Source organism: Phocoena phocoena, chromosome 2, assembly GCF_963924675.1.
Source record: "Phocoena phocoena chromosome 2, mPhoPho1.1, whole genome shotgun sequence".
Taxonomy (NCBI): Eukaryota; Metazoa; Chordata; class Mammalia; order Artiodactyla; family Phocoenidae; genus Phocoena; species Phocoena phocoena.
The window spans coordinates 73,783,718-73,797,927 of NC_089220.1; the positions used below are offsets into that span (position 1 = coordinate 73,783,718).

Below are 14,210 nucleotides of genomic sequence, written 5' to 3' on the forward strand. Positions count from 1 at the left end.
AAGGAAGCCCCAGGGCACGCTGTGGCCTGTAGCTTCAGCTCTGAACCTTTCCCCTGATCACTTCTGTCCTCCATTCCCATCCTATTCTCAATCTTTCATTTATTCTGTTAATCAACTAATGTTTGCCCCACTGCTTACTTGGCCAAAAGGACCATTCGCTTTAGATGAAAGGATTATTCAACTTCTTGGTAAAATCTGACCGAGGATCTTCACTGGTGAACTCAGCATTGACCAAGCATAGCCTCAGGCATTCATCTATTTTTGCCCTCACCTCACCCCACAGAACCCAGCCTCCATGAAAACCCATGTGTTTGACTCTTCAGCCCAGGGACACCGCCTCAGGCCAGCCAGGGACCACCCCTTCTGCTCCAGTGCAGCACCAGGAGCCTCTGCCCGGACACTGCCCGTCCAGCTGCCCTCCTGCCCGTGAGCCCAGCCCCACAAGTGGGACCCAGGCAGAGGCAGCCAGGGATGTCAGCACAGGGGTGAGGGCTGCATTGTGGTGGGACAAGGGACCCACCACCACAGTGGTCTGGGATAAAAACAAGAGAAAAACAGCCAGGGTCTTGCTCTTGTGCCACTTTTTATTCCCAGGCGGCCCAACATCCAAACAAGACTGGGTACCCTCAAGGGTCACAAGACAGAGAACCCTCAGGCTGGAATGCCGTCACCCCCGTTTATCATAATCCTCACCTGTAGCCATCCCAGGATGCCCTAGAATTCCCCCTTGCCCTAATAGTTCTTTCCAGAGCTTTCTTAAGAGATCAGAGATGAAGAGGTTAACTTGAAATGTATAAATACAGACAAAACGTTCCCAGGTAGAGTTGGATATGCCAAGCGCCCAGAGCCAGGGCCTGACCCATCCTGAGGAACCCCCTCCCATTCCTGTGGGAGCTACAAGCGAATTAGCCCCTGTGCCCCGCACCCCGGGGCCTTCCAGCACACAAATACCCGCAAAACAGCAGGAACGCTCTCATGTGCCAAACTCGGTGTTTTGTTTTTCACTTATTAGCCCAGGTGAAAGCATCCCAGTACCTCCCCAAGGTCTGTCAAGAACCAAAGAAATACTGAGGTTATTTATTCCAAGGAAGCACTTGTGTCTGATTATCCACAATCCACAGCCTCCGGCTGGAAACTTGGCCTGAGGAGGACTCTGGGGTAAAGGGATGGGGAGACCCAAAAAGTCCAGTCCGTGTCCTCACCCAACCCGGGCAGCTGCCTTCCTTGGAGCCCCTGTCCTCTTGTGAGGCTGCGAGGTGAGGGCAGTGTGATTGGTGGACATGAGGGCCTGCCCTTCTCTTTGCCCCACAACTCATTCTCCCTATGCCCTCCCCCTCCCCTTTCCCCTCCCCCTCAGCCTCCCCCCTCCCCCCCAAACCGCATTCAGGACACGCCCTCACCTGACAGGGCTCTGGACAACTTGAGCCCAGGGCGGGCTTTTCCAGATGCTCCTCAACAGAAGAAGGGGCAAGGGCCATAAATCGAGTGCAACCCCCCCCCCCGCACCCTTATCCTTTCTCCTGTACCTTTCTCCTGTATCCTTTCTCCTGTATCCTTTCTCCTGTCCCCAGCCCTTCCCATCCCTGAGGTCTCCCCACCATAGACACACACACACAGACACCGCACACACACAAATCCCCTCTCTGAGCGTTGCCTTATTGGAAGCAAAGTTCTCTTCTCTCCAGGCCTCAAATCCCTGCCTCCTGCTCAGGGTACAGAAATAGGGCTTTTTTTTTCTTGGTGACACCCCTCCCCACTCCTACCCAGGAAGTCAGCACCTTCTCTCGCTCATTGCAGGAGGGTGAGGGGTCAGCAGCCCTGACCCTGCTGTCAGCCTGCTGTTCCCCGCCCCCTCTCTGCAGCCTCTGTCTCCTTGGGGTCCCTCTGCACCACCCTCAGTGTCTCCCTGCAGGCCTCTGGGGCACTGGCCTGGCCTGTCTAGCAACTTCCCTCACTGTCTTTGCGCTCAGCCCCTGTGGAGTGTGGGAGAAGGTCTTGGGGCTGGAGCTGGAGATCCAATGGCAAGGTTCTGCCCATGGCCTTGGCTATTAAAAGGCTGTGGGACACCCCAGCAAGTCACCTCTCTGGGCCTGGCTTTCCCACTGAAGCAGTCTGTCCTGCCCTGCCTGTCTGCGTCTCCTCAGCACACCTCACTGCCCACCCGCCATGGCCCCAACTCTTCCAGGCCCGTAAAACCTGCTCTGCACTGACTGAAACCTTCGGCCCCAGCGTCTTATGCTCTTGGTTCACTGGTAAATTCTGATTCCCCACTTCAGAGCCCTCAGTCAGGCTGCTTCAGGTGGCACCCTGCCCTGAACGTGTGGCCTGGACGAGTCCCAACCCCAGGGAAACCTCATTGAATTTCCTAAGTGATAGAAGTGGTAAACGTGTCTTGATATTCATAACAAATCCCTTTCAACTACACCTGAGTTTGTTAATAGTTAACTTTTGGAAAATACCTAAGGATGGGGGCTGGTTGCTAGGGGAACCAACTATGTGATTAGAGGGTTGGAAATTTCAGCCCCATCCCCCTGACCTCTGGGGAGGGGAGAGGGATTGAAAGTTGAATAAATAGACAATGGTAACTAACACAACATTGTAAAGCAACTATACACCAATAAAAATTAATTTTAAAAAATTACCAGTGGTCAGAGCTTTCCTGTCAGTGGTTGAGAGTCAGCCTGCCGATGCAGGGGACACGGGTTCGTGCCCCGGTCCGGGAGGATCCCACGTGCCGTGGAGCGGCTGGGCCCGCGAGCCATGGCCGCTGACCCTGCGCGTCCGGAGCCTGTGCTCCGCAACGGGAGAGGCCACAACAGTGAGAGGCCCGCATACCGCAAAAAAAAAAAATTACCAGTGGTCAATGATTTAATCAATCATGCCTATGCACTGAAGCCTTCATCAAAACCCAAAGGGCAGGGTTCAGAGAGCTTCTGGGCTGGTGAACACATGGAGATTGGGGGAGAGCAGTGCCTGGAGAAGCCATGGAAGCTCTGCGTCCTTTCTGCATACCTTGCCCTGTGCATCTCTGCGGAGCTCTGTGAGTCTGAGGAGGGTGCAGAGAGTCTGAAGAGTCCTTGGGGACGGGATGGAGGAGAAGTGGATGGGGTGATAGATTCAAAATTTCCCAGCCAGCTGGAGAGAATGGGGTCTGCCTGAAGGAAGTGCTCAAAATGGCCCATGGATAAGATGAGCGAGAAGAAATTCTCCTCATCGGGCACCGGCTGAAAATCGCATTTGGGTGAAAACAGAGAAACTCATTTTGTGAGCATTTCCCCTCTGAGGTGGTGGCAAATGTGATGGGGGGAAGATTTCTGTCCAGCTGTGCAGAAGCGCTTGTGGAATAGCAACAACTCTTCCTTGGAGAATAGGCGAGCAGCAGAGAAGGTAAGACAGGCTGTCATCTAGTGCACCCAGCTTCAGGAGGGAAGATTTCAAACAGTTCCAAGAAGAGTCATGATCCCATGAACTGAGACGCTAAAAGGGAAAATGACTCAGGAGAGTTAGGAGACTGTCAGCAATGAAATCCCAGCTACAGATTCACAGATGAGGCTTAGGAGACATTAAGGAAGCTGAAGAGCCTGGGGAGGCCACAGGGAGCTAGGATTTCAGGCCATTTCTGAGGGTGGAGGGAAGGGCATCCAGCCAAGGGCAGATACGCAGGAGGGACCAGCCCAAGAAGGATGTCAGCAGAACCCAGAGAGCTGGGGAGGCAGAAGGACAGCTTTGGGCTGTGCTTGGGGCAGCGGGGGATGCTAACAATGACAGGAAGAACACGACCCCATCACAGTCCATGTGGTCTGTCAGAGGGGCTAGGGGAAAAAACACAGGAGTGAACAGAACCGAAGTCGTAGGAGAATAACGAAACCAGAGATGAACCTCAAGGCATTTTACAAGGTCTGTCCCAGATCCTGGTGAACCAGGTGGCAGGATGGCTAAGTGGACTGCAGTGGGTTGGAACATCCAAGCCCATGGAAAGCTGGTGGGAGGGTCCAGGTTTGACAGGTACAGCAGATTCATCTGAGGGACAGTGAGAAGCCCTCATCTAGGAAAGGTGGAGAATCTCAGTGGCAGGTACGGTCACCAAAGAGGAGCATGACCACCAATGTACGTCCCCACCAAAGGATGTGAAAAACATAAACTGTTGGCAGAGAGCAGACACCTTACTATGCTTGACTCTTACCACAAGCAGAGACTTAATCACACAGCTCTACCCCCAGAGCTTGGAACAGGGCCTGGCACATAGCAAGTCCTCGATAAATATTTGCCAAATGAATACATGCGAAAGGGACGGGAAGAGAAAAGAGGGCAGAAAGAGTGTAGGAACCAGCTTTAAAAGCACACAGGCCAGAAAGGAGCATCACAGCGCATTCCAGGGGGCACGTGGTCAGCGCCTGCTTTTACAGTAACGTCAGGAGGGGAGAGGAGGGTCTTGGTGAGGGAGCACTTCAGACCCCTCAGCCAACTCCCAGGGGCAGCCTCTCACCTTGTCCCCCACCTGCTCACTGGCGCCCAGGGTGCTCCCCACCGGGGGGCTGACTGCTGATCTGCACACCAGGGAGTCGATGTCCCCACAGTGCTCCAGGGCCTGGGGGGATGGGGGGAAACGAAGGGCTGGGTGAGCCTAGAGATGGCCTGAGGAGGCCTCGTCCTCCCTGAGCAACCCTGTGCATGGGACATTGAGGCAAAGCTTGCTAATTAGGGGCTTCCCTGGTGGCTCAGTGGTTAAGAATCCATCTACCAATGCAGGGGACACAGATGGGTTTGAGCCCTGGTGCATGAAGATCCCACATGCCACAGAGCAACTAAGCCCATGCACCACAACTACTGAGCCTGCATCCTACTAGAGCCCACGTGCCACAACTACTGAGCCCGTGCGCCACAACTACTGAAGCCCGCGTGCCTAGAGCCCATGCTCTGCAACAAGAAGCCTGCGCAGTGCAACAAAGAGTGGCCCCCGCTCGCTGCAGCTAGAGCAAGCCCGCATGCAGCAGTGAAGACACAACACAGCCAAAAACAAATAAATAAAATAAATAAATTTATTTAAAAAGCTTGCTAATTAGATACCGTCTCCAGCAGGAGTGGTCACAAGGCTCCTGTGAGAACCAAACTCTCAGTGAAGGTTAGTGCCCTGGACAGGCCCAGGGGTAGGCTCTCCGGGGCTGAGGGCCTCAGGGGAGGAAACCCCTCTGGGGACTGGGGATGGAGAAATCCCTTTAGATCCCTCCTCAACCACAGATCTCCCAGGATGGGTAGGAATGAGGTCCTCCCATGAACAGGCCCCTTTCCAGAGAGCCGGTGTGAGCAGTGAGGTCCGCCCGGTTAGACTGTGAGCAGCTGTGGTCTCAGACCGCCTTCCAGGGCCTCCAAGCCCCCCTCCTGGCCCCTATGCCTCCCAGGGCTGAGCAGGCAGGGTGTTCTGCACACTCTCCTCCCTGTGTCCTTCCACCCCCGGGGCCCCTTGCTGTGTCCACCAGCTGCTCCTGGTCTCTGCCTTCCCCTGTGGCACATGGTGCCCACAGTGCTCAGCCCCTCCTCCTGCAGCGCTGCCACCGCCAGGCCCGCGTTCTGCTGGGCCAGACGCTGAGCCATGGCGAAGCCAATCCTGTGGTGGAGATGAATGGAACAAAGCCTCAGCTCCTCGCTACTATTCTCCTTCCCCCCCAGCCCTGGAAATCAACAAGGCTGTGTCCTGCTCTATAGCCCCGAGGTCCTTTTGAGCAAGTAAGTGTCCCTGTGAGGGGTCAAGACCCACAGGGCAATAGGATACTCACCCATCAGTGGACCCTGTGACCCCGGCTACCTGATTGGCCAGAATGCCATTTTGTTCTATCCCGCTGCTGCTCAGTTGCACAGAGAGCCCGGCACAGGGACGGAAGAGGCCCCGGGGGACCCAGGCCCTGCACGGTGGCCGGTGACTGGTCTACTTCCCGCTGAACTCGGCCCTGGGGGAAAGAATCAACTTCATTTATCACTGACGCCGTCAGCAAGAATGGTGATGATCTGCCCCCAGCTCCTCCGGACAGACAAGGCCAGTGGCAGAGAGTGGGAAAGAGTCGGGCCAGTCAGGGTGAATTTCAAACAGGTGAGCCTCAGGTCAGGGAAACTTTCCTGAAAATTCTCTCTTTATAAAAGGGGCAAATTAGAATGTGAGATCCAGAATTAAGTAGACATGATTGTTTTCCCATTCACTCCATAAGCAAGCACCGAGCCCTGGGCAGTAGATGCCGGGACCCCTGGTGAACCGTGGCCCCCAACCTCCACCTATGGAGCTTCCCAGTAGAGTGAGAATGCCAGATACCAAACTAATAATTACACCAATTATCAATTTTAATGAGCTGCTTATAGTTGAAAAAGTAGAAATCAACGAAAGTCTCCGTCAAACCTGGAGGGAGTATAAGCACAGCCACTTTGGAAAATGGTTTGGCACTGCCCGGGGAAGTTGAACGAACAGCCCTCTGACTCTGCACTTTCACAACCCAGGAGTGCTGTCACATGTGCACCATGAGCCTTCACACGAGCGTTCACAGCAACATGCTTTGAAATAGCCTCAAACTGGAACCAAGCCCAAATGTCCATTAATGGTAGAATAGATAGACAAATTGGGTTGCACTTATATAATGGAATAGTATGCAGCAATGAACATTAGTGAACTGAAGCTACACCGAACAACATAAAGGAATCTAAAAAATGATATCATTGAGGGAAAAGAGCCAGGCACAAAATAATCCTTTATTATGTGATTCCACATACACGAGTTTCAAAAGCAGGCAAAACCCCTCTATGTTGTTTAAGAATGCAAACAGGTGTTAAAACTGCAGAGAAAAGCAAGGCAGTAATTATCACAGAAGTCAGGAGAGTGGATATTCCTAGGGTAAAAGAGGGGGGACGACCGGGGAGTGGCAAACTGAGGGGTTTCTGGGATGCTGTCTGTGTTCCATTGTATGACTACATGGTGTCCACTAAGATATGTGTGTCTTGGGGCAGGGATAAATTAGGAATTGGGGATTAACAGACATACACTACTATATATAACATAGATCAGCAACAAGGACCTACTGTATAGCATAGGGAGCTATATTCAATATATTGTAATAACCTATAATGGGGACTCCCCTGGTGGTCCAGTGGTTAAGACCCTGCACTTCCACTGCAGGGGGCGTGGGTTCGATCCCTGGTCGGGGAATCCCTCATGTGGATCCCGCATTGTTCCGCATGCCTCACAGCGTAGCCCAAAAAAAAAAAACCTGTAATGGAAAAGAATCTGAAAAAGAATACATATACATCTATATGTGCATACACATATAGATATATATATAATTGAATCACTTTGCTGTACACCTGAAACATTGCAAATCTGCTATACTTCAATAAAAAAGGTTTTAATTGCGGGCTTCCCTGGTGGCACAGTGGTTGAGAGTCCGCCTGCCGATGCAGGGGACACGGGTTCGTGCCCCGGTCCGGGAAGATCCCACATGCCGCGGAGCGGCTAGGCCCGTGAGCCATGGCCGCTGAGCCTGCGCATCCGGAGCCTGTGCTCCACAACGGGAGAGGCCACAACAGTGAGAGGCCTACATACTGCAAAAAAAAAAAAAAAAAACGGTTTTAATTAAAAAATAAATTAAAATTTTCAAAAAGAATATACCTCCACAAGAAAAAAAAACATATGTGTGTCTTGCATATGTATATGTATATACATACATATATACTTTTTCTGTATTTGTTATATTTCACAATCAAAATGTTTAAAAAGTAAAGATTATCTGCTCATGGTAAATTTTTAAATTCAAGTGGTTCAAAACTAGTTCAAAACCTAAGTCTCCCAGTTCTCTTCTTGGAGGCAAATTTCCCAGTGTCTCAAACACTTTCTCAGAGATGTTCTGTGCAAAGGGCTTTGTTTGAAACAGCAAGCTTTTGTGTATAAACGCTCAATCCACAAAGGTTTTCCTGGGAGCATGCTGCCAGATGGTGGAGGAAGCAGAGGCTCAGTGGACTCCTTGAGGGCAATGCCACTTGCTCCCTCTCTGGGGCCCCAGAGCCTTGCCGGCCCTGAGTCCAGGGGTGCTCGTCAGTCCAATACATTACAGGGGTGCACAGCTCATTCTGCTCAGGCTGGGAGAATCATCACTAGGGAGGCTGCAGATAAACAGGACCTGGAAGGTGAAGGGAGGTCTGACGGGGGAAGCAGCAGGATAGGTGGTCTGTGCTCTGGTCCAGGGCACAGACCGAGAGGAGAAGCAGAGAGGTGTGAGTGTCCACTGTGTTTGGGAGAGAGCAGGGTCACCTCTGTGCCTGGGGAACAGAGAATGGAGGACTCCTGGTTGCAAAAGCTGACTGGTTCCAAATGCCTGCATGATGACTCCTCCAGGCTGTGCTGAAGTGAAGCTCTCTGAAGGGCAGCTGTGAGGAACCCAGGAAGCCAAAGGAGCCCCAAGCCAGGCTGCTGTGTGGAGACCCACGCACCCAGCTCACCCTTGGGAAGGGAAGAGGTGTGCCACCCTAGCTATGCGCAGGATGAAGACTGGTATGGGAGACTCAGAGAGGAAGACATTTCCCTGTGAACTGCAAATACATCAGGGATGCATGCCTAGGGGACTCTCTTTCCACCCAACCCCAAATTTCCCAGCTCCGGGTCAGTGTGAGCCCAGAGGCTCCTGCCTCCCCTGTGGTGAGATTCCCGTTTGCTTTCTGGAGAGCCCTGCCCCTTCTTGAATCTAGCAACCTGATTAGCTTCCTGCCAAGGGAAGTGGGGAAGGCATGGTTGGAGCAAAGCACTGTTGAGGATACTCAAGGACTTGGGGTGTACTTTTTGGGCAAGGCAGTGCCAGGGAGCTGAAGAGAGGCAGGCTCTGGCCACTCTGGGCCCAGGGGCCAACGGACATGCCCTTTCAGGAGGCTCTGGTGTGAGCTGACTCTGTCCACAGATCTTCATCAGTTCCAGACCTGCTCTGGCCACTCCATCATAAAGGGACTCTGGTTACTAAGCAACCCCTGCCGTACCTACTGCATCTCCCCTCGTTCCTTAGCAACCTTTGCATAACTCAGTTCCCTGGAGTTAGGTGTTGGTATCTATACATGATAAGAGAATAGGTGCTGCTCAGGAATTGTGGAGAAATTTCAGATGAAATATCAATCTGTATCAGTGTCATAGTGTCATAATGAAGGTGACCAAATGCTCTGCTTTGGGAGGGACAGCCTTTGTTTTCAGTTTATGTCTCTTCTGGTACCCTATTTCCAAAAACACCCTTTGCAGGTCCTACATCTCCTTGCTTTTTTATCCCAGCTGCTTTCACTCTGTTTGCTCTCTCTCTCCCATGCTCTCTCTCTTCTCTGCAAGGTCATATTTACAGGCTTTTATTCAGAGGGATGAGGGATTTCAACTCCTGATGGTTTTACCTTTCTTAAACAGGACACCAGATTCTAAACACTATTCTGACCCCCAGGGGACTCCTCTCCCCCTAGCTGTGAGCACAGATTAACCCCATCAAGTGTCGGGGGAATCAGTCTCCTTGGCTGGGAGGGCAGCAGGAAAAAGAGGACTTGCATTTTGTCGGGACAGGACATCCCCTGCTGGAAGGCTGGAGTTATAGCACCTCTGAGAAGCTGTTCCCATCTCTCAGCAAGCCGGCGTCCTACAACACTTCTTGCTGTAAGGTGGTTTGCCGGAAAGCTGCCCTACTTGTAAGGAAAAGCAGATCCAGGCTATTGCAGGTGAAGTGCGGAGAGACCGGTCAGGCCTCATCTATCTCTTTTTTTTTTTTTTTTTTTGCGGTACGCGGGCCTCTCACTGTTGTGGCCTCTCCCGTTGCGGAGCACAGGCTCCAGACGCGCAGGCTCAGCGGCCATTGTTCACGGGCCCAGCCGCTCCGCGGCATGTGGGATCTTCCCGGACCGGGGCACAGACCCGTGTCCCCTGCATCGGCAGGCGGACTCTCAACCACTGCGCCACCAGGGAAGCCCTCATCTGTCTCTTTTGGTTCCCCTTCCTGTTCAAGTCCCCCTAGACCAGGGCCTGAGATTGAGTGGCTTCCAAAGGCCCAGGCTCTGGCACCCTCTCCCCTCATTCATCTTTACTTTGAAGCAGTCAGCTGGGCCAGAGTTGAATGCAGGTCCTGGGAGCTTGGAGTGGCCTCTGAACCTGGCATTGCCCACTCTGATTCCCCTTTCCATGCTGGTCAATTCAGATGCCCAAATGTGGAAGATGGGAAGTCAAATGGACACACCTCAACCTAGTCCCAATGTTGAGGTAGGTGGCCTTCTCTTATCTCTTGGGTCCAAAGAGATAAGAGAATGGTAAAGGAAAGAAAACAAAGACTAGGGAGAGACGTACAGTCATTAGAAACATCGAAAATCAGGAAAGAGAGGGAATTCCCTGGCGGTCCAGGGACTCCGTGCTTTCACTGCTGAGGATCTGGATTCAATCCCTGGTCAAGGAACTAAGATCCTGCAAGCCACATGGGAGATGTCAACAGAAGCTGCATGATCTTGGGTGTCTGTTCCCCTCTCTGACTCCATTGGCACCTTGGTAAGAAAAGTTGAGCTAGGTGATCCTAAGGGCTCTGATAGTCCCACGAGCTTTTTTATGACAATCAGAGAAGAAATCAAGACTGAGCTGCAGGGACTTCCCTGGTGGTCCAGTGGTTAAGACTCCAAGCTCCCAATGCAGGGGGCCAGTTTCGATCCCTGGTTGGGGAACTAGATCCCGCATGCATGCCGCAACTAAGAGTCCATATGCTGCAACTAAGAAGTCCACATGTTGCAACTAAAGATCCTGCATGCTGCAACGAAGATCCCATGGGCCACAACTAAGACCCAGTGCAGCCTAAAAAAAAAAAAAAAGACTGAGCTGCAGACAGAGCCCAGGAGAAAGAAGCACCAGCACGAAAAGTAAACAGGAGTGAAGGTGGGCAGTTCCGGCATCACGAACACCAACCTGGGCACAGCATCCCTGCCCTTAGGCGGCATCAGCTCAGCCTCACCTGGCTGTGCTCATGGCTGTCCTGAGCACTGGTCAGGGGCCCCTCCGCCGTGGAGCCTGCAGCTGAGTGCGAGAATGTGAGTAGGCAGCAGGCTGGGTTTCAGGCACTGCTGTTTCTATCTGAAAAACTCAAGGATTCATGGACTTTACAGTCCTAGAATTAAGAAAGTTGGAGGTGAGAAAAAGCCTCCCCCACACAGCTGGTGAGGAAGCCTCAGGAGGGGGAAAGTGTAGGAAGTACTTGTCTGAGTGAAATTCTGCAGAATACTGCACAGACCACTTACCAATGACCCAGTCGTGCCAGTCCAGCTGTTCCCAGACTCTCACACACAACAGAAGCGGACAGACCCGTGGGTCCAAGCGGGCTCAAGACCCCACACTGGGCGGGGGGTGGAGGGGAGTGAATGAAAGGACAGGCAGCCTATAGGCTCAGCTGGCTGGGGACGCAGAGCTGAGTACAAAGTCAGCACCAAAAAGAGACCATAGACCTCAGTCCTAAAGCCAGTGATCCCACCCTTCCCTGTTATATCGGGCCCCTGGCACCATACAGGACTAATGGCTGCAGAGCTGCAGGTGCCCACTACCCAAGCTGTCACCTGGGTCCAAATATTTGATGAGCACCTGCTTCACATTGGAACCTAATCCCCAATGTGATGGTATTTGGAGGTGGAACGTTTGGAGATGCTTAGGTCATGAGGGTGACCTTCACTGTGTTAAGTACCAAGAATATCAAGACACTGAAGGCCTAATCCCTGCCCTCAATAAACCTACAGTCTATTAGAGGAGTCAAATTAATGCAGTGCAGGGTACTACTTGTCAAATGGAAGGAGGTTTGAGACTCAACCTCAAACCCAAGGAGAGCAGAGGATAAGCCACGTAGAGATGCCTGTGGGATTTTTCAGAGGAGGTACCCAGGCATATGGGTAAATCGTTCTGGCACTCCGGAGAGCAAGTTAGTAATCAGAAGAATGATTTGCAAACTCTTGATCATAGGCAGAAGCAGCCTCATAAAACGGATGAGATATTCCAAGAAAGTGAATAATGTGGAAAGAGAGGACAGCCAAGACTGGAAATGTGGTTGCCAGCCTCTGAGATGGTCTCTGGGACCCCTGTGGGCTGGCGTTCACTACCTTGTATAGTTCCCTCCCACATCATGCCCGGCTTGGCAGAAGTCGTGGTACGTCACTTCTGAGATTAGGATATATAAAACTGAGCATTCCGTCTTGGGCCCTCGCTGTTTCTTTCTTTCCCTCTTGGATTAGTCCTGGCTGCCATGTTGTGAGCAGCCCTATATGGCAAGACCCACGTGGCAAGGAACTGAGGGCTGCCAAAAACCACATGGTTTGGAAGCAAACGTCTCAGCCCGAGTTTTGAGATGACCGCAGCCCCAGCTGGGAGCTTAACTACAGCCTCACCAGACACCTTGAGCCAGAACCCCCAGCTACACTTCTCTCATTCCTGACTCTCAGAACCTGTGAGATAAATTTTTGAGCTGCTAAATGTTAGGGTAATTTGTTATGCAGTAACAGATAACCAGTACAGGAACCTTGGAAAATTTTACCTCATTGAAGAGATAGAGCAGAAAATCCTAAAATATAATATTTTTTAAAATAATATAGTCACAGTTAAAACAGTGTTGTATTGATACTTGAACAAACAAATCAAAGGAACAGAAGGGAAGGTTCAGAAAGAGATACAAACACACTTGAGAATTTAACATGTGATAAAGGTGGCATTTTGAATCAGTGAGAAAAAAGATAGATGTAGCAATAAATGATGTTGAGACAACTGGGTAGCTCTCTGGGGAAAAAGAACTTAAATTAGACCTGTGCCTTTCACACCACACACCAAAATACATTTCAGATGTATCAAAGATTTAAATATAAAAAATGAGACCATAAATACAAAAAATTACAGGAATCTTTTTTGCTTCTGTATGGAAAAGAAAACTACCTAAGCCAAGCCAAAAGAAAAGTACAACTTAGGGCTTCCTTGGTGGCGCAGTGGTTAAGAATCCGCCTGCCAATGCAGGGACACAGGTTCAAGCCCTGGTCCAGAAGATTTCACGTGCTGCAGAGCAACTAAGCCCGTGAGCCACAACTACTGAGCCCGCGTGCCTAGAGCCTGAGCTCTGCAACAAGAGTAGCCCCCGCTCACCGCAACTAGAGAAAGTCCGCGCACAGCAACGAAGACCCAACGCAGCCAAAGATTTTTTAAAAATTAAATAAATTAAAAAGAAAAGTACAATTTATATAAAGTTCTAGAATAGACAAAACTAATATATGGTGGTAGAAATCAGATCAATGGTTGTCTGAGTGTTGGGGCACAAGGGAACTTTCTAGGGTGATGGAAATGTTCTGTATCTCAATTGGGATGGTGGATACACAGATACAGACATTGGACAAAATCCTAGGGACTGTACACTTAAATTGTGTGCATTTTATTTTGTCAGCAGTATACTTCAATAGAGTCGATTTGAAAGAAAGAAAGAGGGAATTCCCTGGTGGTCCAGTGTCTAAGACTCCTCGTTTCACTGCCAAAAGCATAGGTTCAATCCCTGGTGGGGGCAATAAGATCCCACAAGCCGTGCCGCATGGCAGAAAGAAACCAGGGCGTGGGGGGCGGGTGGCAGGGAAGAAAGAGAGAAAGAAAGAAGAAAAGAAAAGAAAGAACGAACTGAGGGCAAACACCAGTAGGTCTGAGTTTTTTAAAAAACAAGATTTCTCCATGAGACTTGTTAGTCCTGGATCCTGACCTACACTCAATCCGTTTCCTCTCTAGTGGTGACCCTTCCCCAGCTTCTCCTGGGCATAGATGATTCAAAGCTGATTTCCTACAGAATGGGAGATTCTCTTCACAGAGTCGAGGTTTATATGAAGCACAGCATCACTTTGCTTTGGTCTCTATACCAGGTTGAAGCATCCTCCAACCTTTGTTTCTGGAATGGTGCTGTCGACTGAATGTCTGTGTGTCCCGCCCCCCCCCCCAAATTCATATGTTGAAACCTAATCCCCAATGTGATGGTATTTGGAGGTGGAACGTTTGGGAGATGCTTAGGTCATGAGGGTGGAGCCCTCATAAATGGGATTAGCACCCTTATAAGAGAGACTCTAGAGAGGTCCCTCACCCCTTCCTCCACGAGGACACAGTGAGAAGACAACAATCTATGGACAGGGAAGAAGGCCTTCACCAGACACTGTATCTGCTGTCACTGTGATCTTGGACTTCCCAG

General features: G+C 51.0%; 1 pseudogene; it reads right to left on the reverse strand.

The window, feature by feature from the left end:
* Positions 1–4,411: 4,411 nt before the first annotated feature.
* On the reverse strand, positions 4,412–10,993 carry LOC136118421 (dehydrogenase/reductase SDR family member 2, mitochondrial-like; annotated as a pseudogene).
* Between the last annotated feature and the right edge of the window lie 3,217 nt (positions 10,994–14,210).